Source organism: Xyrauchen texanus, chromosome 9, assembly GCF_025860055.1.
Source record: "Xyrauchen texanus isolate HMW12.3.18 chromosome 9, RBS_HiC_50CHRs, whole genome shotgun sequence".
NCBI lineage: Eukaryota > Metazoa > Chordata > Actinopteri > Cypriniformes > Catostomidae > Xyrauchen > Xyrauchen texanus.
The window spans coordinates 5,486,839-5,508,605 of record NC_068284.1 but is presented as its reverse complement, the minus strand read 5'-3'; the positions used below and the strand labels follow the sequence as shown (position 1 = coordinate 5,508,605).

General features: G+C 40.1%; 11 non-coding genes across 11 annotated transcripts; all 11 read right to left on the bottom strand.

Moving 5' to 3' along the window:
* Positions 1-1,300: 1,300 nt before the first annotated feature.
* trnak-cuu (transfer RNA lysine (anticodon CUU)) lies at positions 1,301-1,373 on the bottom strand. The gene has a single exon. It is a non-coding gene; the product is annotated as a tRNA-Lys (tRNA).
* A 1,860-nt stretch (positions 1,374-3,233) lies between these two features.
* On the bottom strand, positions 3,234-3,306 carry trnak-cuu (transfer RNA lysine (anticodon CUU)). Its single transcript has one exon. It is a non-coding gene; the product is annotated as a tRNA-Lys (tRNA).
* Positions 3,307-3,679: 373 nt separating this feature from the next.
* On the bottom strand, positions 3,680-3,753 carry trnan-guu (transfer RNA asparagine (anticodon GUU)). Its single transcript has one exon. It is a non-coding gene; the product is annotated as a tRNA-Asn (tRNA).
* Positions 3,754-5,817: 2,064 nt separating this feature from the next.
* On the bottom strand, positions 5,818-5,890 carry trnak-cuu (transfer RNA lysine (anticodon CUU)). The gene has a single exon. It is a non-coding gene; the product is annotated as a tRNA-Lys (tRNA).
* A 9,410-nt stretch (positions 5,891-15,300) lies between these two features.
* Positions 15,301-15,374, bottom strand: trnan-guu (transfer RNA asparagine (anticodon GUU)). Its single transcript has one exon. It is a non-coding gene; the product is annotated as a tRNA-Asn (tRNA).
* Positions 15,375-16,755: 1,381 nt separating this feature from the next.
* On the bottom strand, positions 16,756-16,828 carry trnak-cuu (transfer RNA lysine (anticodon CUU)). Its single transcript has one exon. It is a non-coding gene; the product is annotated as a tRNA-Lys (tRNA).
* A 373-nt stretch (positions 16,829-17,201) lies between these two features.
* On the bottom strand, positions 17,202-17,275 carry trnag-gcc (transfer RNA glycine (anticodon GCC)). Its single transcript has one exon. It is a non-coding gene; the product is annotated as a tRNA-Gly (tRNA).
* A 1,379-nt stretch (positions 17,276-18,654) lies between these two features.
* Positions 18,655-18,727, bottom strand: trnak-cuu (transfer RNA lysine (anticodon CUU)). The gene has a single exon. It is a non-coding gene; the product is annotated as a tRNA-Lys (tRNA).
* Positions 18,728-19,100: 373 nt separating this feature from the next.
* Positions 19,101-19,174, bottom strand: trnan-guu (transfer RNA asparagine (anticodon GUU)). The gene has a single exon. It is a non-coding gene; the product is annotated as a tRNA-Asn (tRNA).
* Positions 19,175-20,551: 1,377 nt separating this feature from the next.
* trnak-cuu (transfer RNA lysine (anticodon CUU)) lies at positions 20,552-20,624 on the bottom strand. Its single transcript has one exon. It is a non-coding gene; the product is annotated as a tRNA-Lys (tRNA).
* Positions 20,625-20,997: 373 nt separating this feature from the next.
* Positions 20,998-21,071, bottom strand: trnan-guu (transfer RNA asparagine (anticodon GUU)). The gene has a single exon. It is a non-coding gene; the product is annotated as a tRNA-Asn (tRNA).
* Between the last annotated feature and the right edge of the window lie 696 nt (positions 21,072-21,767).

Sequence of the window (21,767 nt, the reverse complement as noted above, 5' to 3'; positions counted from 1 at the left end):
TGTGAGAGTAAAAGTGGAATCCAGCATGCACAGAGTTAATGACAGCGTTCAGATCAGCCTCACCGGGAATTTGTGTAGTCCGTGAGCAAGATCAAGATGACTGGCTTATGTCCTCTGAAAAAAGTAGTCCAGGCTGCGAGCCAAACGTAAATACTCCAAGAGGAACGGCGACCCAGCGCTTCCAGGACAGTCAGCATGAATAATCCAATGAATGAGTGAAAAGTTTTGTGAATGGTAGTACACCTCCCGAAGACCGGCACACCGGTTCCTTATATAGAAAGTCACAGTCTCTTCCTGTTTACATGGCAAGTAATCACGTGACGCAAATTCACGAGAAGCTCTCGCGCGAACAGAAATCGGGGACAAATACACAACAGCTGAGGCAAATATAGCATACAGGGGAAAACAAAATCACTAATAGACAATAATGACTAAACATACTTAGTTTTTTTGTCATTAACCTTATTCAAAAGATTCCACTTATGTGGCCACGCTACAGGTTAATGGGGATTGTTAAACACAGCAGCACTGTGCTTCATTTTTGTGATATTGCTTTGGAAGCAGATAGATTGATATTTATTCACCATTCACTCTAGTCAGAGAGTGTTTGCATGGCAGGGAGGATACATTTGCACTAGTACCACATACCTGTGGCGATAGCTAAAAGTTAAACCCAACGTGGAGCTCAAGCCCATGACACTGTGCTTAAAAGTCTCATGCTCTACCACCGTTTCTCTCTCGGCTTATATGCCATTTTTTGGTATATCTTCAAAGTACATGCCTGAAATTAGTTTTTTTTTTTTTTTTTTTTGGCATTTGTCTTTGCACACTTCTGTACACTGCGTGATGAAACATTTGAGGATTTGACAAGTCAGTCCTGTAATTAGCAAATGCTTTGGAATGAGATTTTCTTCCACTTTGCTTGTTTCACTACTCCACCTGCAATAAGGGGATGTCCCAATGCTCAGGCTACGCCTTGTGTGTTAATTAAAATCTATCTTCATCCTGGGTAGGCTTGAAACAACAGACTAACACCAAGGAGTCAGGTGAATAGTCACCTTCTGGGTTATGATGTGGCAATCAACAGCATGTGCCTCATATGTGAAAAGGGATTGAAAGAGAGACCTTGGAGAGACCTATTGGTTAATGGGGATTGTTAAACACAGCAGCACTGTGCTTCATTTTTGTGATATTGATTTGGAAGCGGATAGATTGATATTTATTCACCATTCTCTCTAGTCAGAGAGAGTTTTATTGGCTGGGAGATCATGCACATACCTGTGACAATAGCTAATAGTGACGCCCAACGTGGGGCTCGAACCCACGACCCTGAGATAAAGAGTCTCATACTCTATCGACTGAGCTAGCCAGGCCTACATATGTCTTTGTGTGATGTCATTTATTTGCAAATCCTCAAAGTACATGCTTGAAATGAAACATCCCATTTTACAATGGAACTTCCAATGAAATGTTGGGTTTAAGACTAGGACCAGGCTAAGATGTACTTTTATTTGTTTCTCTGGCATTTGTCTTTCCACACTTCTGTACACTGTGTAATGAAACATTTGAGGATTTGACAAGTCAGTCCTGTAATTGGTCAAACAAAATGTCAGAACATTGGTATAGAAAATGCAAAATCATTAACACGAGATTTTCTTCCACTTTGTTGCTTTCGCTGCTCCACCTGCAATAAGGGGATGTCCCAATGCTCAGGCTACGCCTTGTGTGTTAATTAAAATCTATCTTCATCCTGGGTAGGCTTGAAACAACAGACTAACACCAAGGAGTCAGGTGAATAGTCACCTTCTGGGTTATGATGTGGCAATCAACAGCATGTGCCTCATATGTGAAGCACATGCTGATTGAAAGTTTGGGTGGGCTTGAACCACCAAACTTTCAGTTAACAGTTGAACGCGCTAACCGATTGACACATGAGGTACCACCTTCAGGGTTACGATGTGGCCCTCAATGGCATGTGTGTCATACTTGATGGGTTTGAACTGAGACAGATTGGTTAGTGGGGATTGTTAAACACATTAACAGCAGCACCTTAGCACTGTGCTTCTTTTTAGAGATAGTACTTTGGAAGCAGATAGCTGGAGACCTGTTACCTGTTCTGAATTTCTGGACAAGTTCCCAGAAATGTTGCCGTTCTCTCTAGTCAGTGAGTGTTTGCATGGCAGGGAGGATACATTTGCACTAGTACCACATACCTGTGGCGATAGCTAAAAGTTAAACCCAACGTGGAGCTCAAGCCCATGACACTCTGCTTAAAAGTCTCATGCTTTACCACCTCTACCACTTGCTTTCGTTGCTCCACCTGCTATAATGTGAGGTCCATCTGCTCAGGCTATGCCTTTTGTGGCAATTAAAAGCACCACAGAGACCTATTGGTTAATGGGGATTGTTAAACACAGCAGCACTGTGCTTCATTTTTGTGATATTGCTTTGGAAGCAGATAGATTGATATTTATTCACCATTCACTCTAGTCAGAGAGTGTTTGCATGGCAGGGAGGATACATTTGCACTAGTACCACATACCTGTGGCGATAGCTAAAAGTTAAACCCAACATGGAGCTCAAGCCCATGACACTGTGCTTAAAAGTCTCATGCTCTACCACTATTTCTCTCTCGGCTTATATGCCATTTTTTGGTATATCTTCAAAGTACATGCCTGAAATGAGTCTTTCTTTTTTTTTTTTTTTCGCCATTTGTCTTTGCACACTTCTGTACACTGTGTGATGAAACATTTGAGGATTTGACAAGTCAGTCCTGTAATTAGTCAACCAAAATATCAGAACATTGGTATGTGTAAAGAAATGCAAATGCTTTGGAATGAGATTTTCTTCCACTTTGCTTGTTTCACTACTCCACCTGCAATAAGGGGATGTCCCAATGCTCAGGCTACGCCTTTTGTGTTACTTAAAATCTATCTTCATCCTGGGTAGGCTTGAAACAACAGATTAACACCAAGGAGTCAGGTGAATAGTCACCTTCTGGGTTATGATGTGGCAATCGACAGCATGTGCCTCATATGTGAAAAGGGATTGAAAGGAGACTTGGAGAGACCTATTGGTTAATGGGGATTATTAAACACAGCAGCACTGTGCTTCATTTTCGTGATATTGATTTGGAAGCGGATAGATTGATATTTATTCACCATTCTCTCTAGTCAGAGAGTGTTTTAATGGCTGGAGATCTTGCACATACCTGTGACAATAGCTAATAGTGACGCCCAACGTGGGGCTCGAACCCACGACCCTGAGATTAAGAGTCTCATGCTCTACCGACTGAGCTAGCCAGGCCTACATAAAGCTCTGTGTGATGTCATTTATTTGCAAATCCTCAAAGTACATGCTTGAAATGAAACATCCCATTTTACAATGGAACTTCCAATGAAATGTTGGGTTTAAGACTAGGACCAGGCTAAGATTTACTTTTATTTGTTTCTCTGGCATTTGTCTTTCCACACTTCTGTACACTGTGTAATGAAACATTTGAGGATTTGACAAGTCAGTCCTGTAAATGGTCAACCAAAATGTCAGAACATTGGTATAGAAAATGCAAAAGCATTAACATGAGATTTTCTTCCACTTTGTTGCTTTCGCTGCTCCACCTGCTATAATGTGAGGTCCATGTGCTCAGGCTACACCTTTTGAGGAAATTAAAAGCACTCTTCGTCCCTGGGTGGGCTTGAACCACCAACCTTTCGGTTAACAGCCGAACGCGCTAACCGATTGCGCCACAGAGACACATGAGGTACCACCTTCAGGATTACGATGTGGCAGTCAATGGCATGTGTGTCATACTTGATGGGTTCGAACTGAGACAGATTGGTTAGTGGGGATTGTTAAACACATTAACAGCAGCACCTTAGCACTGTGCTTCTTTTTAGAGATAGTACTTTGGAAGCAGATAGCTGGAGACCTGTTACCTGTTCTGAATTTCTGGACAAGTTCCCAGAAATGTTGCCGTTCTCTCTAGTCAGTGAGTGTTTGCATGGCAGGGAGGATACATTTGCACTAGTACCACATACCTGTGGCGATAGCTAAAAGTTAAACCCAACGTGGAGCTCAAGCCCATGACACTCTGCTTTAAAGTCTCATGCTCTACCACCGTTTCTCTCTCGGCTTATATGCCAAATGAGTGTTTCTTTTATTTGTTTTTCCGGCATTAACATGAGATTTTCTTCCACTTTGTTGCTTTCGCTGCTCCACCTGCTATAATGTGAGGTCCATCTGCTCAGGCTATGCCTTTTGTGGCAATTAAAAGCACCACAGAGACCTATTGGTTAATGGGGATTGTTAAACACAGCAGCACTGTGCTTCATTTTTGTGATATTGCTTTGGAAGCAGATAGATTGATATTTATTCACCATTCACTCTAGTCAGAGAGTGTTTGCATGGCAGGGAGGATACATTTGCACTAGTACCACATACCTGTGGCGATAGCTAAAAGTTAAACCCAACGTGGAGCTCAAGCCCATGACACTGTGCTTAAAAGTCTCATGCTCTACCACTGTTTCTCTCTCGGCTTATATGCCATTTTTTGGTATATCTTCAAAGTACATGCCTGAAATGAGTCTTTCTTTTTTTTTTTTTTTTTTCGGCATTTGTCTTTGCACACTTCTGTACACTGTGTGATGAAACATTTGAGGATTTGACAAGTCAGTCCTGTAATTAGTCAACCAAAATGTCAGAACATTGGTATGTGTAAAGAAATGCAAATGCTTTGGAATGAGATTTTCTTCTACTTTGCTTGTTTCACTACTCCACCTGCAATAAGGGGATGTCCCAATGCTCAGGCTACGCCTTGTGTGGTACTTAAAATCTATCTTCATCCTGTGTAGGCTTGAAACAACAGACTAACACCAAGGAGTCAGGTGAATAGTCACCTTCTGGGTTATGATGTGGCAATCAACAGCATGTGCCTCATATGTGAAAAGGGATTGAAAGGAGACTTGGAGAGACCTATTGGTTAATGGGGATTGTTAAACACAGCAGCACTGTGCTTCATTTTTGTGATATTGATTTGGAAGCAGATAGATTGATATTTATTCACCATTCACTCTAGTCAGAGAGTGTTTGCATGGCAGGGAGGATACATTTGCACTAGTACCACATACCTGTGGCGATAGCTAAAAGTTAAACCCAACGTGGAGCTCAAGCCCATGACACTGTGCTTAAAAGTCTCATGCTCTACCACTGTTTCTCTCTCGGCTTATATGCCATTTTTTGGTATATCTTCAAGGTACATGCCTGAAATGAGTCTTTCTTTTTTTTTTTTTTTCGGCATTTGTCTTTGCACACTTCTGTACACTGTGTGATGAAACATTTGAGGATTTGACAAGTCAGTCCTGTAATTAGTCAACCAAAATGTCAGAACATTGGTATGTGTAAAGAAATGCAAATGCTTTGGAATGAGATTTGATTCCACTTTGCTTGTTTCACTACTCCACCTGCAATAAGGGGATGTTCCAATGCTCAGGCTACGCCTTGTGTGGTACTTAAAATCTATCTTCATCCTGGGTAGGCTTGAAACAACAGACTAACACCAAGGAGTCAGGTGAATAGTCACCTTCTGGGTTATGATGTGGCAATCAACAGCATGTGCCTCATATGTGAAAAGGGATTGAAAGGAGATTTGGAGAGACCTATTGGTTAATGGGGATTGTTAAACACAGCAGCACTGTGCTTCATTTTTGTGATATTGATTTGGAAGCGGATAGATTGATCTTTATTCACCATTCTCTCTAGTCAGAGAGTGTTTTAATGGCTGGAGATCTTGCACATACCTGTGACAATAGCTAATAGTGACACCCAACGTGGGGCTCGAACCCACGACCCTGAGATTAAGAGTCTCATGCTCTACCGACTGAGCTAGCCAGGCCTACATAAAGCTCTGTGTGATGTCATTTATTTGCAAATCCTCAAAGTACATGCTTGAAATGAAACATCCCATTTTACAATGGAACTTCCAATGAAATGTTGGGTTTAAGACTAGGACCAGGCTAAGATTTACTTTTATTTGTTTCTCTGGCATTTGTCTTTCCACACTTCTGTACACTGTGTAATGAAACATTTCAGGATTTGACAAGTCAGTCCTGTAAATGGTCAACCAAAATGTCAGAACATTGGTATAGAAAATGCAAAAGCATTAACATGAGATTTTCTTCCACTTTGTTGCTTTCGCTGTAAGCTGTAAGACACAAAAATACATAATTAATATGGCTCAGTTTAGAAAAAAAGTTAATCTCATGTTGTTGCATGACAAAAAATGTAAAAAAAAAAAAAAAAACACTGCCATAAAAATCATACATCAATATTAGCTTAAACTTTCATGGAATTAAATCTTTTAACAAATATCAGCCCTGATCTTAACTACCAAATACCTATTCATTTTTGGAATTTTAACCATTTAAATGATATTTTCTTAAAATCTAATAATTTTTTGTATAATAAATGCATGAGAACTATTTGCTCGAAACTCATATGGTCATGCAATCATATACAATTGCATGTAGGCACACAAGTACACCCCTACAAATATGCGCACACCCCCACTACACACAGTCATGAGGCAGTTAGACAAACTCACCATCAGGACTGGACAGGGCAGAGGATGCTTCTTCAGGTAGGCTTTGGGATCTTCTTTTCCCTTCAACACATAACACAGACATATTTCTGATAGGATAATGTACTTTAAGGATCATTTCAGTATTTTGGAACCAAAAATTACATTAAATTAAAAAGAGCAAAAATGCCACTAATGAGACACATGGGTTTTAAATGCATAATATTATTTGATATGCTGGAGAGGTTATAGAAAGTAATGTTGCAAAGTAGACTGATACTAAAAGGTACTGCAGTACCCAGCTGTTCAAAATGATAAAATACCAGCTTTTTATTAATACCAGATTTCTGTTAAAACTACATTTGTACTGTTTTATTATTTTTATAATTTATTAACATTATTGTAGAAATTAAGTGTAAATACCTATCCTCTGATGTCCAATTTAAAGCCTTTTACTTCTGTCATGTCAGGACTGTCATCTTGACCAATAAAGTGGGTTTATTAGTTTATCTAAAATATAAATACCTCACAAGGGCAAATATGTAAATGCAAAGTTGAAACTCACCTTCTAACTCACTTTCTTTTCTGTCTGAGCTTGGGCTGCCACTTCCTTCTGTGGACCGATCTAGAACGACTGTTGAGTCACTTGAATCTATTTCATCCGTGTCTGTTGCCTGCTCAAGACAGCGCCTCTTTGTAGAGCTGCAAAGATTAGTCAGTTAATCAATTAGTTGTCAACTACTTGAATATTTTCTAGCTTCTTTAGTCCTCTATGACAGTGAAATTAATATCTTTAGGTTGTGGACCAAACAAGACTTTTGAGGACATCACCTTGGACTTTATATTGACCAGACAACTGATCAGTTAATCTTAAAAATGATTAACAGATGAATCTTTGATGAAAATAATCATTAGTTACAGCTCACCTCTTTGAATGTCTCCCATCTGGAGTTCTTTTTTGGGGGGATCTCACATTTTGCAATCTTTTGTACAGCTGTGTGTACACAGTGACCTGCACAAGACATTTAATCAATTTTTCAAATTGCTACTAATAATGTCCAACATGAAACAGTCATCAACTGGATGCATTTCACTTACCCATGTATGTAGGCCTTGGTCCTGCAGCATGGGGTAGTACAGTACTATTCTCTTTGCCATTGCTGTAATTTCTGGCTTTGACGGGTATCTGTGTGATTCTGCATCCCCTTTGCCCTCAGGATTGCAATCATACTGGTCATGGTGTTTCGAATGAGCCGGCATCTGAGCTCCTTTGACATCTGGCAGTTGCGCTGTTCAGCCTCTCTTCGACAACTCAAAGTACTGTTGTCGGACTTGCTCAAGTTCTGTGTCGGTGTGCAATACATATTCTGGAAAGGATAACTTCACAACCTTTTCAGGGGTTGTGTACTTTACAGGACTTGCATTCACAGGAGTGGATGTCTGTCGCATGGGTGATGCATTAAAGGAGGAACTGCCCGATAATTTTGAGTGTTCTTGGCCAGACTCCTGTAAAATAAAAGATAACTACTGCAAAAAGCAACATTTTTGTTTTTTGTGACAACACAAAATGCAATGTAGCATTGACAGCTCTGCACACGTATAAATAAGCAATGTTCCATTTTAGGGGTGAAATCGCTTACATCAACTAACTAGGGGTGTGAACCTACACTGGTCTCACGGTTCGATTACGATTATCATGTCATCGATTCAGTTCAATTCGATATCACGATGCATTGCAATGCACATCACTTTGAAGTAAAATTGAAAATTGAGGATGCGGTGCATCGTAATGCATCGAGATATTGAATTGAACTGAATCGATGACATGATAATCGTAATCGAACCGTGAGACCAGTGTAGGTTCACACCCCTAATGTAGACTGCCATGTCTGCTCCACTTAACTGAGAAACTGACCTCCTCCGACGCACCATGACATGCATGCCAGACCGCTTTTCTCCGTAAAAAGTTCTCTGGGCCTGGGAAAAGATCACGCAAGTCTTCACGAGACAGGGTGCTCATCATTGTCTCTGTGATGTTTGCAGCTATGAAAACATTGGAAGACAAATATAGCAAGATGAAACAGTGCCCTAGAAATGAAACAGCATGAAACTATTAGAATTTGACACTTCGTTCAAATTAGGTAGCTAGTAACCAGCTTAGTATAGAAATGTAGATACCTCATTGGCTGCTGTTGTATGTCATATAGACGTTACTTGTATAACTACAGGGTTCGTACACCTTTTCCAATGTCAAATTCAAGCACTTTCAAGGTCCATGGAACCCGTTTATTTCAATGGCTTGCGCAGTGCGAGGACGTTTTGTTGCCGAGTCGACCAAAGCTCTGTGACGATTACCCGCACGGCCAATAAAAACAGGGCATCCAAACAAGCGCGAAATCAAAATGAAAACTCCGCCTACTTCTCCATTTAATAAACGAAATATTCAGTCAGATATGTATTTGTTGTGAAACAAATACAGTTACAATTTCAAGCACCCGTCCCGTACTGAACCCTGAACAAGAGCTGCCACCAACTAAGAATTTTTCTAGTGACCAACAATTGTCATTTATCGCAATGAGTTGACTCTTCACAGTTTATGAATTTAGCGGGAACAAAATGGCGCAAATAAAGGGAGTCGAAAATTCATTTTGCTATTGGTCTGAACACAACATAATATACAACATTATCCCCAAAGCGCAATTCATTTTCTACAGTTCACCGACCACACATAACACTTCACACAACAGGTGACAGAAGGAGCGTGATGTGACAAATTGTAGAAAGATTTTGAGGCCCACAGCGCTTCTGTAGCGGGAGCAGCGCCAGGAAGCAACTAAGTTAGCTTATTTTTTTTCAGCTTCAATTAGGCCTCTGCATTGCATGCGTTCATATATGATAAAGAATAATATTTGCATACATTACCCCTTAAAATCGACACTGCGACAACATCCAATTCTTCCATGCTGTTGGCTGACTTGGTTAGCTAATTAGCTCCGTTAACTTTAGTTTGCCTCTCCGTCTCTGTTCGACTGCAACGATACACAAACACATTGAAACGTCGACAACATTCAAAGGGTGTGCGATATGAACTACAAAGAATGAGCACTGGATACAGCGCTTTAATTTAACTTACTTGCAATGAAACACGTCAATCCAAGTTCAAATCCAAGTCGGTCCCATACCGTCCGTTAGTTTACGCCCACATTCTCATTTGCAGCAGCTAGCTGGCGGGTGTAACCATAGTAACGAGTTTTACCGACCTGTGACCAGTTTACCGTTCTCTTGCCTGTGACATCTTTGCTTCCAACATGATTTGGCGTTGCTTCATATGCTACATATTTGTGGCATTGACTCTGAAACAACTTTTGAGTCACATTAACACAATGCACAGTCGCAGCCCTGACTTTCGCGTCGTGTGCGGGATTGATGGCTGTCCAAGTGAGTACAGGGTGTATAACTCCTTCTACTATCACGTGAAGCGGACACACGCGCATCATCTTCTCCACGTTGAAGCGGCTGAGGAGGAAGAACCGACTCGCCACGGTTTACCTGGAGCAGGTGAAAGGACAGCCACAAACGACCAAACTAATGCAAGCCCTGTGGCTGAAGCAGAGGGCTCAAGCATCGTCATTCCAGCGGTAAGTCATTACACAAGCTAAAATTTAACATAACATTTATTTAGGTCAACTGTGCCAGATCCAAGCGCGTCCACTAAACATTGTTTGTTTTTGTCAAAGACAGGCTCAGTTTGTAATTAAGATAAAGTAATAGCAGTGTTGAAAGTAATGCGTTACTGTAATTCCACAACTTTTGTCAGTAACGAGTAATAACGCAAATACAACTAGCCTACTGAGTTTTATATTCAGTAATTGATAAATTAATTCAGTTGTTTGATTATTAGTTTAATTTGTTTATTTTAATTATTAGTTATGTAATTCAGTTACCAGACTTCATTGGAAAAAAAATCAGTAATGTTAATGTTTAACATTTAAACAACAAATAAAAAAATACAGGTTATCCTTCAACAGTTTGAATCAAGCATAACTTAGAGGCTGTAATATGTGTATTATTAGCTTATCATTCACAAAGTTGTAACTTGCAGGTTAGGCAGGTCTTCATGATAGTGTGTGACAGGAAGTTGTCTCATAGCTTATTGGAATACAAGTTCAGATCAAAGGCCTTTAGGAATGTTAATTTATTGGCAAGAGAGCAAGTGAAGGGATACAATTTAGTATGTGTGTCAATCTTAACACTCATGAAGTGCAGATTTTTTCTGATGCTGTCAAAGTCATTGTTTTTTTGTAATACCGTTTTGTTTTTATTAGATTTTGTTTTTGTTGTTATTTTACATACTCAAAATAAAGACACCAATCAGTAAAAATACACCCATCTTGTACCTTTTTATAGGAAGAAATCTAGCTAGCTAACCCAGGTAGTTGTCAGATTGTCTGGTGGTGCTACATACAAATGCCAATATTTTCCCTAATTTAATAGTTATGTTTGTTGTTAATCTCTTTCAGAGTGGATTTCAAGAAGATGGAGAGGGTCGCATGAATGTTGACCTTTCTAAACATGCAACTGCATTTCTTCTTCAAGCCAGAGAAACCCATCGACTGACACAGGTAATTTATGCCATTGATTTTCCATGTAATTATATTTCATTTTTATTAGCAAGCTTAAAAGCTATAAGCTTAAACTGTAGAATGACTTAGCCACTGTTCAGACCTGGCATCTTGGTTGATCCGATCACAGGTGAACAGCTAAAGGTATGTCAGAGAAACACGCTTTTCAGTGACCACTTGTGATCGGATCTCACTTCCCGCTATATATGCAAATATACACATAGTTTGCTTACAAAATCTGCCCATCCACTATATTTGTTGAGCATGAGCTAAGAATAGAGGCAACATAATACACCCAACACTTACATTTTTATTTAGCACTGTCCACTTGTGATCCTATTGCTCAAAACACATTTTAAGACCAAGTGTAAACAAGGTCTTAAAGCTCCAGAAGGAAATATTATTTCATGATAGTTTTGCTGGAAATAGACTATTTTGATAATTGCATGACACTAACAATATGTAATTGAAGGGTTACTTCTAAAAAAAAAAAGTGTCTGTGAGTTTGCATGTTGACTGCATTTTTATATGAATTTTATAATGTATAATTTTTTTTGTTTGTTTGTTTTCTATTCCCCAGAGAGCGGTTAACCAAATGGTGAGTGGAGTCCAGCAATATCAGGCCGCATTATTGGAGCACCTAAAACAGCAAATGAGCAACATGATTGAGAGACATTCTGGGGACCTGGATCAACTAAAGAGTGATGCAATGGGGATATTTGACCAGTTTGTTGACCCTTTCTGTCAAATTGCTTCCACCCATTTGCAGGATAAGACCATCAAAGAACTGTTAGAACCAATTGAACCAGAGATTGTTGTCGTAAAACAAACAGTATGTTATGTGAAAAATGGAGACTCCAGAGTTCTTACCATTAAGGACCATTATTTTCATTATATACCGTTGGTGAAAAGTTTGGAGCAGCTGCTATCACATCCAAGAATAATTGCAATGATTGATAAGAGGCCACAGACATGCAAGGATGGATTTTTTCATGATTTCGTTGATGGAGACATTTTTAAGTCGCACCCACTGTTTTTGAAATTTCCCACAGCATTGCAGTTGGTTTTATATACAGATGAAATTGAGCTGTCAATGCAATCCTCTTGGATCTCAGGCAAACAAAAACAAATTGTTATTGATTTATTACACCTTAGGTAACATCAACCCTAAATACAGATCAAGACTTGCTGCCATTCGTCTGCTTGCCATGGTAAAATCAAAAGATCTTTCCCATTGTGGTATTGATGAGATATTTGAGAGGATTAACTGTGACTTAACTGAGCTGTGTGAAGGTGTCCAGATTGTCACTGCAAATGGTGAGAGGACAATTTATGGGGCACTTATGTCTGTGTGCGGAGACACTCTAGCTCAGCATGAAGTGGCTGGATTTAAGATAGGAGTGGGATTTGCCTACAGTAAATGCAGGCACTGCGAATGCAACTTTGAAGACATGCAGGAGCAATTTAATGAAGATCTGTTTGTTAAAAGGACAATGGCAAGTCATAACAGGCAATGTAATGACATTGAAAAGGCGAATACTGACTTTCTGAAAGACAATCTAAAAATGACATATGGCATAAACAGGAGAAGCAAATTAACAGAATTTCCTCACTTTGATATAATCAATCAAACCCCACAGGACATCATGCATGTCATTCTTGAAGGTGTTGCCCCATATGAAATCAAATGTGTTTTAAAGCATCTTGTGCTTTCAGGGCATATGGACTTAGATGCATTCAACAGTGCAATTATTTGTTTCCCTTATTCTCCTGTGGATGCAAGGGATAAGCCTTGCCCCATATCTGTCAATACACTGTCATCAAATGACAATAAATTGAAACAGTCAGCTGGGCAGATGCTGGTTTTGTTAAAGATCCTGCCATTTCTCATTGACAAAATTGGAGAAAACGATTACACACAAATGCTACTTAAGTTGTTAGAGATAGTCAAAATTCTGTTTTCACCTATTATTGCTCTCTCAACTCTTTCAAGGCTGAAACTTTTAATAGAGCAACATTTAAACCATTTCAAACAACTGTTTCCAGATGCAAATATTATACCTAAACAGCATTACTTGCTGCATCTTCCTTCTCAGATTAAGGCACTTGGTCCTACAGTGAGGCATATGTGTATGCGCTTTGAGTCAAAGCATTGCTTTTTTAAGCAGTGGGCTTTGAAAAGTAGTTTTAAAAATATCTGCAAGTCTCTTGTGAAGCACAACCAACTTTATGAATGTAGTCAGAATGTGCATGAGAAACATCCAATTTGTTCAAGTGAAGTTGACATGGGCCCAGCCTCTGAGGTGAAAAATGTTCACTATGTAGAAGGAAAGATTAGAGACTTCTTAGGAATAGAGCATGTTGAATATATAGTTTCAGTACAGTGGATTATGCAACATGGAAATAAGCATACATGTGGAAAATCTTTGGTTATTTCTAATGTCATCAATGATACTAGTGAAAAACATTTATATTTTAAATGCGTCAGTCTATTGTTTTGAATGCCAACCTCTCTCTACAGTTGGATGGAATGATAATTATTTAGCTTATGAGGTAGAAGTTCCCGACCTAGCTCAAGCCAATATTTTCATTGATGCTGAAAAGCTTATTGACTATACACCATACTACTATGTAAACTTTAATAATAGCAAGTACATTCCACTGAAGTATGATCTCACAGACATCATCAAACATCATTCTTGAGTCTGTATTGAGTGTGGGTATTTGGGAGCGATTTATTTTTTTAAGCACTGACAAACACTGTATGACAGCATTTATTTTTACTTACTTTTACTTTATTTTTTCACACCACATGGATTGATGAAATGTAAGAAAAATAGCCACACTGTACTGTGCATTGTGAGTTGTTGTGAGTTGGGCATGACCTGCCGTTTTCAATAAAGCAGATCTGTTGTCTCAATTCAAGTTAAGTCTATTTCTTGAAACAAGACGATTCATCTTTTACAAATAACACAGCAGCTTAAAAACCTTATGACATGTCAAAAAAGCTTGTTTTATCTGAGATATGACTCAAAACAAGATGTTTTCAAGACAGTTTCACTTAACAAGATATTCAAGATGCACTGTCTAAAAACAAGCTCCTTTATCTCACTTAAATCTTGCTCTTTAGGTGATTTTGTCTTATATTAAGTGTGATGAGATATTTTGACTAGAAATTAGATAAATATACTTGGCAAGATTTTGAGTTTTTGCAGTGCAGGGAGGATACATTTGCACTAGTACCACATACCTGTGGCGATAGCTAAAAGTTAAACCCAACGTGGAGCTCAAGCCCATGACACTGTGCTTAAAAGTCTCATGCTCTACCACTGTTTCTCTCTCGGCTTATATGCCATTTTTTGGTATATCTTCAAAGTACATGCCTGAAATGAGTCTTTCTTTTTTTTTTTTTTCGGCATTTGTCTTTGCACACTTCTGTACACTGTGTGATGAAACATTTGAGGATTTGACAAGTCGGTCCTGTAATTAGTCAACCAAAATGTCAGAACATTGGTATGTGTAAAGAAATGCAAATGCTTTGGAATGAGATTTGATTCCACTTTGCTTGTTTCACTACTCCACCTGCAATAAGGGGATGTCCCAATGCTCAGGCTACGCCTTGTGTGTTACTTAAAATCTATCTTCATCCTGGGTAGGCTTGAAACAACAGACTAACACCAAGGAGTCAGGTGAATAGTCACCTTCTGGGTTATGATGTGGCAATCAACAGCATGTGCCTCATATGTGAAAAGGGATTGAAAGGAGACTTGGAGAGACCTATTGGTTAATGGGGATTGTTAAACACAGCAGCACTGTGCTTTATTTTTGTGATATTGATTTGGAAGCGGATAGATTGATATTTATTCACCATTCTCTCTAGTCAGAGAGTGTTTTAATGGCTGGAGATCTTGCACATGAAACATTTGAGGATTTGACAAGTCAGTCCTGTAAATGGTCAACCAAAATGTCAGAACATTGGTATAGAAAATGCAAAAGCATTAACATGAGATTTTCTTCCACTTTGTTGCTTTCGCTGCTCCACCTGCTATAATGTGAGGTCCATGTGCTCAGGCTACGCCTTTTGAGAAAATTAGAAGCACTCTTAGTCCCTGGGTGGGCTTGAACCACCAACCTTTCGGTTAACAGCCGAACGCGCTAACCGATTGCGCCACAGAGACACATGAGGTACCACCTTCAGGATTACGATGTGGCAGTCAATGGCATGTGTGTCATACTTGATGGGTTTGAACTGAGACAGATTGGTTAGTGGGGATTGTTAAACACATTAACAGCAGCACCTTAGCACTGTGCTTCTTTTTAGAGATAGTACTTTGGAAGCAGATAGCTGGAGACCTGTTACCTGTTCTGAATTTCTGGACAAGTTCCCAGAAATGTTGCCGTTCTCTCTAGTCAGTGAGTGTTTGCATGGCAGGGAGGATACATTTGCACTAGTACCACATACCTGTGGCGATAGCTAAAAGTTAAACCCAACGTGGAGCTAAAGCCCATGACACTGTGCTTAAAAGTCTCATGCTCTACCACTGTTTCTCTCTCGGATTATATGCCAAATGAGTGTTTCTTTTATTTGTTTTTCCGGCATTAACATGAGATTTTCTTCCACTTTGTTGCTTTCGCTGCTCCACCTGCTATAATGTGAGGTCCATCTGCTCAGGCTATGCCTTTTGTGACAATTAAAAGCACCACAGAGACCTATTGGTTAATGGGGATTGTTAAACACAGCAGCACTGTGCTTCATTTTTGTGATATTGCTTTGGAAGCAGATAGATTGATATTTATTCACCATTCACTCTAGTCAGAGAGTGTTTGCATGGCAGGGAGGATACATTTGCACTAGTACCACATACCTGTGGCGATAGCTAAATGTTAAACCCAACGTGGAGCTCAAGCCCATGACACTGTGCTTAAAAGTCTTATGCTCTACCACTGTTTCTCTCTCGGCTTATATGCCATTTTTTGGTATATCTTCAAAGTACATGCCTGAAATGAGTCTTTCTTTTTTTTTTTTTTTTTTCGGCATTTGTCTTTGCACATTTCTGTACACTGTGTGATGAAACATTTGAGGATTTGACAAGTCAGTCCTGTAATTAGTCAACCAAAATGTCAGAACATTGGTATGTGTAAAGAAATGCAAATGCTTTGGAATGAGATTTGATTCCACTTTGCTTGTTTCACTACTCCACCTGCAATAAAGGGATGTCCCAATGCTCAGGCTACGCCTTGTGTGTTACTTAAAATCTATCTTCATCCTGGGTAGGCTTGAAACAACAGACTAACACCAAGGAGTCAGGTGAATAGTCACCTTCTGGGTTATGATGTGGCAATCAACAGCATGTGCCTCATATGTGAAAAGGGATTGAAAGGAGACTTGGAGAGTCCTATTGGTTAATAGGGATTGTTAAACACAGCAGCACTGTGCTTCATTTTTGTGATATTGATTTGGAAGCGGATAGATTGCTATTTATTCACCATTCTCTCTAGTCAGAGAGTGTTTTAATGGCTGGAGATCTTGCACATACCTGTGACAATAGCTAATAGTGACGCTCAACGTGGGGCTCGAACCCACGACCCTGAGATTAAGAGTCTCATGCTCTACCGACTGAGCTAGCCAGGCCTACATAAGTCTCTGTGTGATGTCATTTATTTGCAAATCCTCAAAGTACATGCTTGAAATGAAACATCCCATTTTACAATGGAACTTCCAATGAAATGTTGGGTTTAAGACTAGGACCAGGCTAAGATTTACTTTTATTTGTTTCTCTGGCATTTGTCTTTCCACACTTCTGTACACTGTGTAATGAAACATTTCAGGATTTGACAAGTCAGTCCTGTAAATGGTCAACCAAAATGTCAGAACATTGGTATAGAAAATGCAAAAGCATTAACATGAGATTTTCTTCCACTTTGTTGCTTTCGCTGCTCCACCTGCTATAATGTGAGGTCCATGTGCTCAGGCTACGCCTCTTGAGGAAATTAGAAGCACTCTTCGTCCCTGGGTGGGCTTGAACCACCAACCTTTCGGTTGGCAGCCGAACGCGCTAACCGATTGCGCCACAGAGACACATGAGGTACCACCTTCAGGATTACGATGTGGCAGTCAATGGCATGTGTGTCATACTTGATGGGTTCGAACTGAGACAGATTGGTTAGTGGGGATTGTTAAACACATTAACAGCAGCACCTTAGCACTGTGCTTCTTTTTAGAGATAGTACTTTGGAAGCAGATAGCTGGAGACCTGTTACCTGTTCTGAATTTCTGGACAAGTTCCCAGAAATGTTGCCGTTCTCTCTAGTCAGTGAGTGTTTGCATGGCAGGGAGGATACATTTGCACTAGTACCACATACCTGTGGCGATAGCTAAAAGTTAAACCCAACGTGGAGCTCAAGCCCATGACACTCTGCTTTAAAGTCTCATGCTCTACCACCGTTTCTCTCTCGGCTTATATGCCAAATGAGTGTTTCTTTTATTTGTTTTTCCGGCATTAACATGAGATTTTCTTCCACTTTGTTGCTTTCGCTGCTCCACCTGCTATAATGTGAGGTCCATCTGCTCAGGCTATGCCTTTTGTGACAATTAAAAGCACCACAGAGACCTATTGGTTAATGGGGATTGTTAAACACAGCAGCACTGTGCTTCATTTTTGTGATATTGCTTTGGAAGCAGATAGATTGATATTTATTCACCATTCACTCTAGTCAGAGAGTGTTTGCATGGCAGGGAGGATACATTTGCACTAGTACCACATACCTGTGGCGATAGCTAAATGTTAAACCCAACGTGGAGCTCAAGCCCATGACACTGTGCTTAAAAGTCTCATGCTCTACCACTGTTTCTCTCTCGGCTTATATGCCATTTTTTGGTATATCTTCAAAGTACATGCCTGAAATGAGTCTTTCTTTTTTTTTTTTTTTTCGGCATTTGTCTTTGCACATTTCTGTACACTGTGTGATGAAACATTTGAGGATTTGACAAGTCAGTCCTGTAATTAGTCAACCAAAATGTCAGAACATTGGTATGTGTAAAGAAATGCAAATGCTTTGGAATGAGATTTGATTCCACTTTGCTTGTTTCACTACTCCACCTGCAATAAGGGGATGTCCCAATGCTCAGGCTACGCCTTGTGTGTTACTTAAAATCTATCTTCATCCTGGGTAGGCTTGAAACAACAGACTAACACCAAGGAGTCAGGTGAATAGTCACCTTCTGGGTTATGATGTGGCAATCAACAGCATGTGCCTCATATGTGAAAAGGGATTGAAAGGAGACTTGGAGAGTCCTATTGGTTAATAGGGATTGTTAAACACAGCAGCACTGTGCTTCATTTTTGTGATATTGATTTGGAAGCGGATAGATTGCTATTTATTCACCATTCTCTCTAGTCAGAGAGTGTTTTAATGGCTGGAGATCTTGCACATACCTGTGACAATAGCTAATAGTGACGCTCAACGTGGGGCTCGAACCCACGACCCTGAGATTAAGAGTCTCATGCTCTACCGACTGAGCTAGCCAGGCCTACATAAGTCTCTGTGTGATGTCATTTATTTGCAAATCCTCAAAGTACATGCTTGAAATGAAACATCCCATTTTACAATGGAACTTCCAATGAAATGTTGGGTTTAAGACTAGGACCAGGCTAAGATTTACTTTTATTTGTTTCTCTGGCATTTGTCTTTCCACACTTCTGTACACTGTGTAATGAAACATTTGAGGATTTGACAAGTCAGTCCTGTAAATGGTCAACCAAAATGTCAGAACATTGGTATAGAAAATGCAAAAGCATTAACATGAGATTTTCTTCCACTTTGTTGCTTTCGCTGCTCCACCTGCTATAATGTGAGGTCCATGTGCTCAGGCTACGCCTTTTGAGGAAATTAGAAGCACTCTTCGTCCCTGGGTGGGCTTGAACCACCAACCTTTCAGTTAACAGCCGAACACGCTAACCAATTGCGCCACAGAGACACATGAGGTACCACCTTCAGGATTACGATGTGGCAGTCAATGGCATGTGTGTCATACTTGATGGGTTCGAACTGAGACAGATTGGTTAGTGGGGATTGTTAAACACATTAACAGCAGCACCTTAGCACTGTGCTTCTTTTTAGAGATAGTACTTTGGAAGCAGATAGCTGGAGACCTGTTACCTGTTCTGAATTTCTGGACAAGTTCCCAGAAATGTTGCCGTTCTCTCTAGTCAGTGAGTGTTTGCATGGCAGGGAGGATACATTTGCACTAGTACCACATACCTGTGGCGATAGCTAAAAGTTAAACCCAACGTGGAGCTCAAGCCCATGACACTCTGCTTTAAAGTCTCATGCTCTACCACCGTTTCTCTCTCGGCTTATATGCCAAATGAGTGTTTCTTTTATTTGTTTTTCCGGCATTAACATGAGATTTTCTTCCACTTTGTTGCTTTCGCTGCTCCACCTGCTATAATGTGAGGTCCATCTGCTCAGGCTATGCCTTTTGTGACAATTAAAAGCACCACAGAGACCTATTGGTTAATGGGGATTGTTAAACACAGCAGCACTGTGCTTCATTTTTGTGATATTGCTTTGGAAGCAGATAGATTGATATTTATTCACCATTCACTCTAGTCAGAGAGTGTTTGCATGGCAGGGAGGATACATTTGCACTAGTACCACATACCTGTGGCGATAGCTAAATGTTAAACCCAACGTGGAGCTCAAGCCCATGACACTGTGCTTAAAAGTCTCATGCTCTACCACTGTTTCTCTCTCGGCTTATATGCCATTTTTGGTATATCTTCAAAGTACATGCCTGAAATGAGTCTTTCTTTTTTTTTTTTTTTCGGCATTTGTCTTTGCACATTTCTGTACACTGTGTGATGAAACATTTGAGGATTTGACAAGTCAGTCCTGTAATTAGTCAACCAAAATGTCAGAACATTGGTATGTGTAAAGAAATGCAAATGCTTTGGAATGAGATTTGATTCCACTTTGCTTGTTTCACTACTCCACCTGCAATAAGGGGATGTCCCAATGCTCAGGCTACGCCTTGTGTGTTACTTAAAATCTATCTTCATCCTGGGTAGGCTTGAAACAACAGACTAACACCAAGGAGTCAGGTGAATAGTCACCTTCTGGGTTATGATGTGGCAATCAACAGCATGTGCCTCATATGTGAAAAGGGATTGAAAGGAGACTTGGAGAGTCCTATTGGTTAATAGGGATTGTTAAACACAGCAGCACTGTGCTTCATTTTTGTGATATTGATTTGGAAGCGGATAGATTGCTATTTATTCACCATTCTCTCTAGTCAGAGAGTGTTTTAATGGCTGGAGATCTTGCACATACCTGTGACAATAGCTAATAGTGACGCCCAACGTGGGGCTCGAACCCACGACCCTGAGATTAAGAGTCTCATGCTCTACCGACTGAGCTAGCCAGGCCTACGTAAGTCTCTGTGTGATGTCATTTATTTGCAAATCCTCAAAGTACATGCTTGAAATGAAACATCCCATTTTACAATGGAACTTCCAATGAAATGTTGGGTTTAAGACTAGGACCAGGCTAAGATTTACTTTTATTTGTTTCTCTGGCATTTGTCTTTCCACACTTCTGTACACTGTGTAATGAAACATTTGAGGATTTGACAAGTCAGTCCTGTAAATGGTCAATCAAAATGTCAGAACATTGGTATAGAAAATGCAAAAGCATTAACATGAGGTTTTCTTCCACTTTGTTGCTTTCGCTGCTCCACCTGCTATAATGTGAGGTCCATGTGCTCAGGCTACGCCTTTTGAGGAAATTAGAAGCACTCTTCGTCCCTGGGTGGGCTTGAACCACCAACCTTTCGGTTAACAGCCGAACACGCTAACCGATTGCGCCACAGAGACACATGAGGTACCACCTTCAGGATTACGATGTGGCAGTCAATGGCATGTGTGTCATACTTGATGGGTTCGAACTGAGACAGATTGGTTAGTGGGGATTGTTAAACACATTAACAGCAGCACCTTAGCACTGTGCTTCTTTTTAGAGATAGTACTTTGGAAGCAGATAGCTGGAGACCTGTTACCTGTTCTGAATTTCTGGACAAGTTCCCAGAAATGTTGGCGTTCTCTCTAGTCAGTGAGTGTTTGCATGGCAGGGAGGATACATTTGCACTAGTACCACATACCTGTGGCGATAGCTAAAAGTTAAACCCAACGTGGAGCTCAAGCCCATGACACTCTGCTTTAAAGTCTCATGCTCTACCACTGTTTCTCTCTCGGCTTATATGCCAAATGAGTGTTTCTTTTATTTGTTTTTCCGGCATTAACATGAGATTTTCTTCCACTTTGTTGCTTTCGCTGCTCCACCTGCTATAATGTGAGGTCCATCTGCTCAGGCTATGCCTTTTGTGGCAATTAAAAGCACCACAGAGACCTATTGGTTAATGGGGATTGTTAAACACAGCAGCACTGTGCTTCATTTTTGTGATATTGCTTTGGAAGCAGATAGATTGATATTTATTCACCATTCACTCTAGTCAGAGAGTGTTTGCATGGCAGGGAGGATACATTTGCACTAGTACCACATACCTGTGGTGA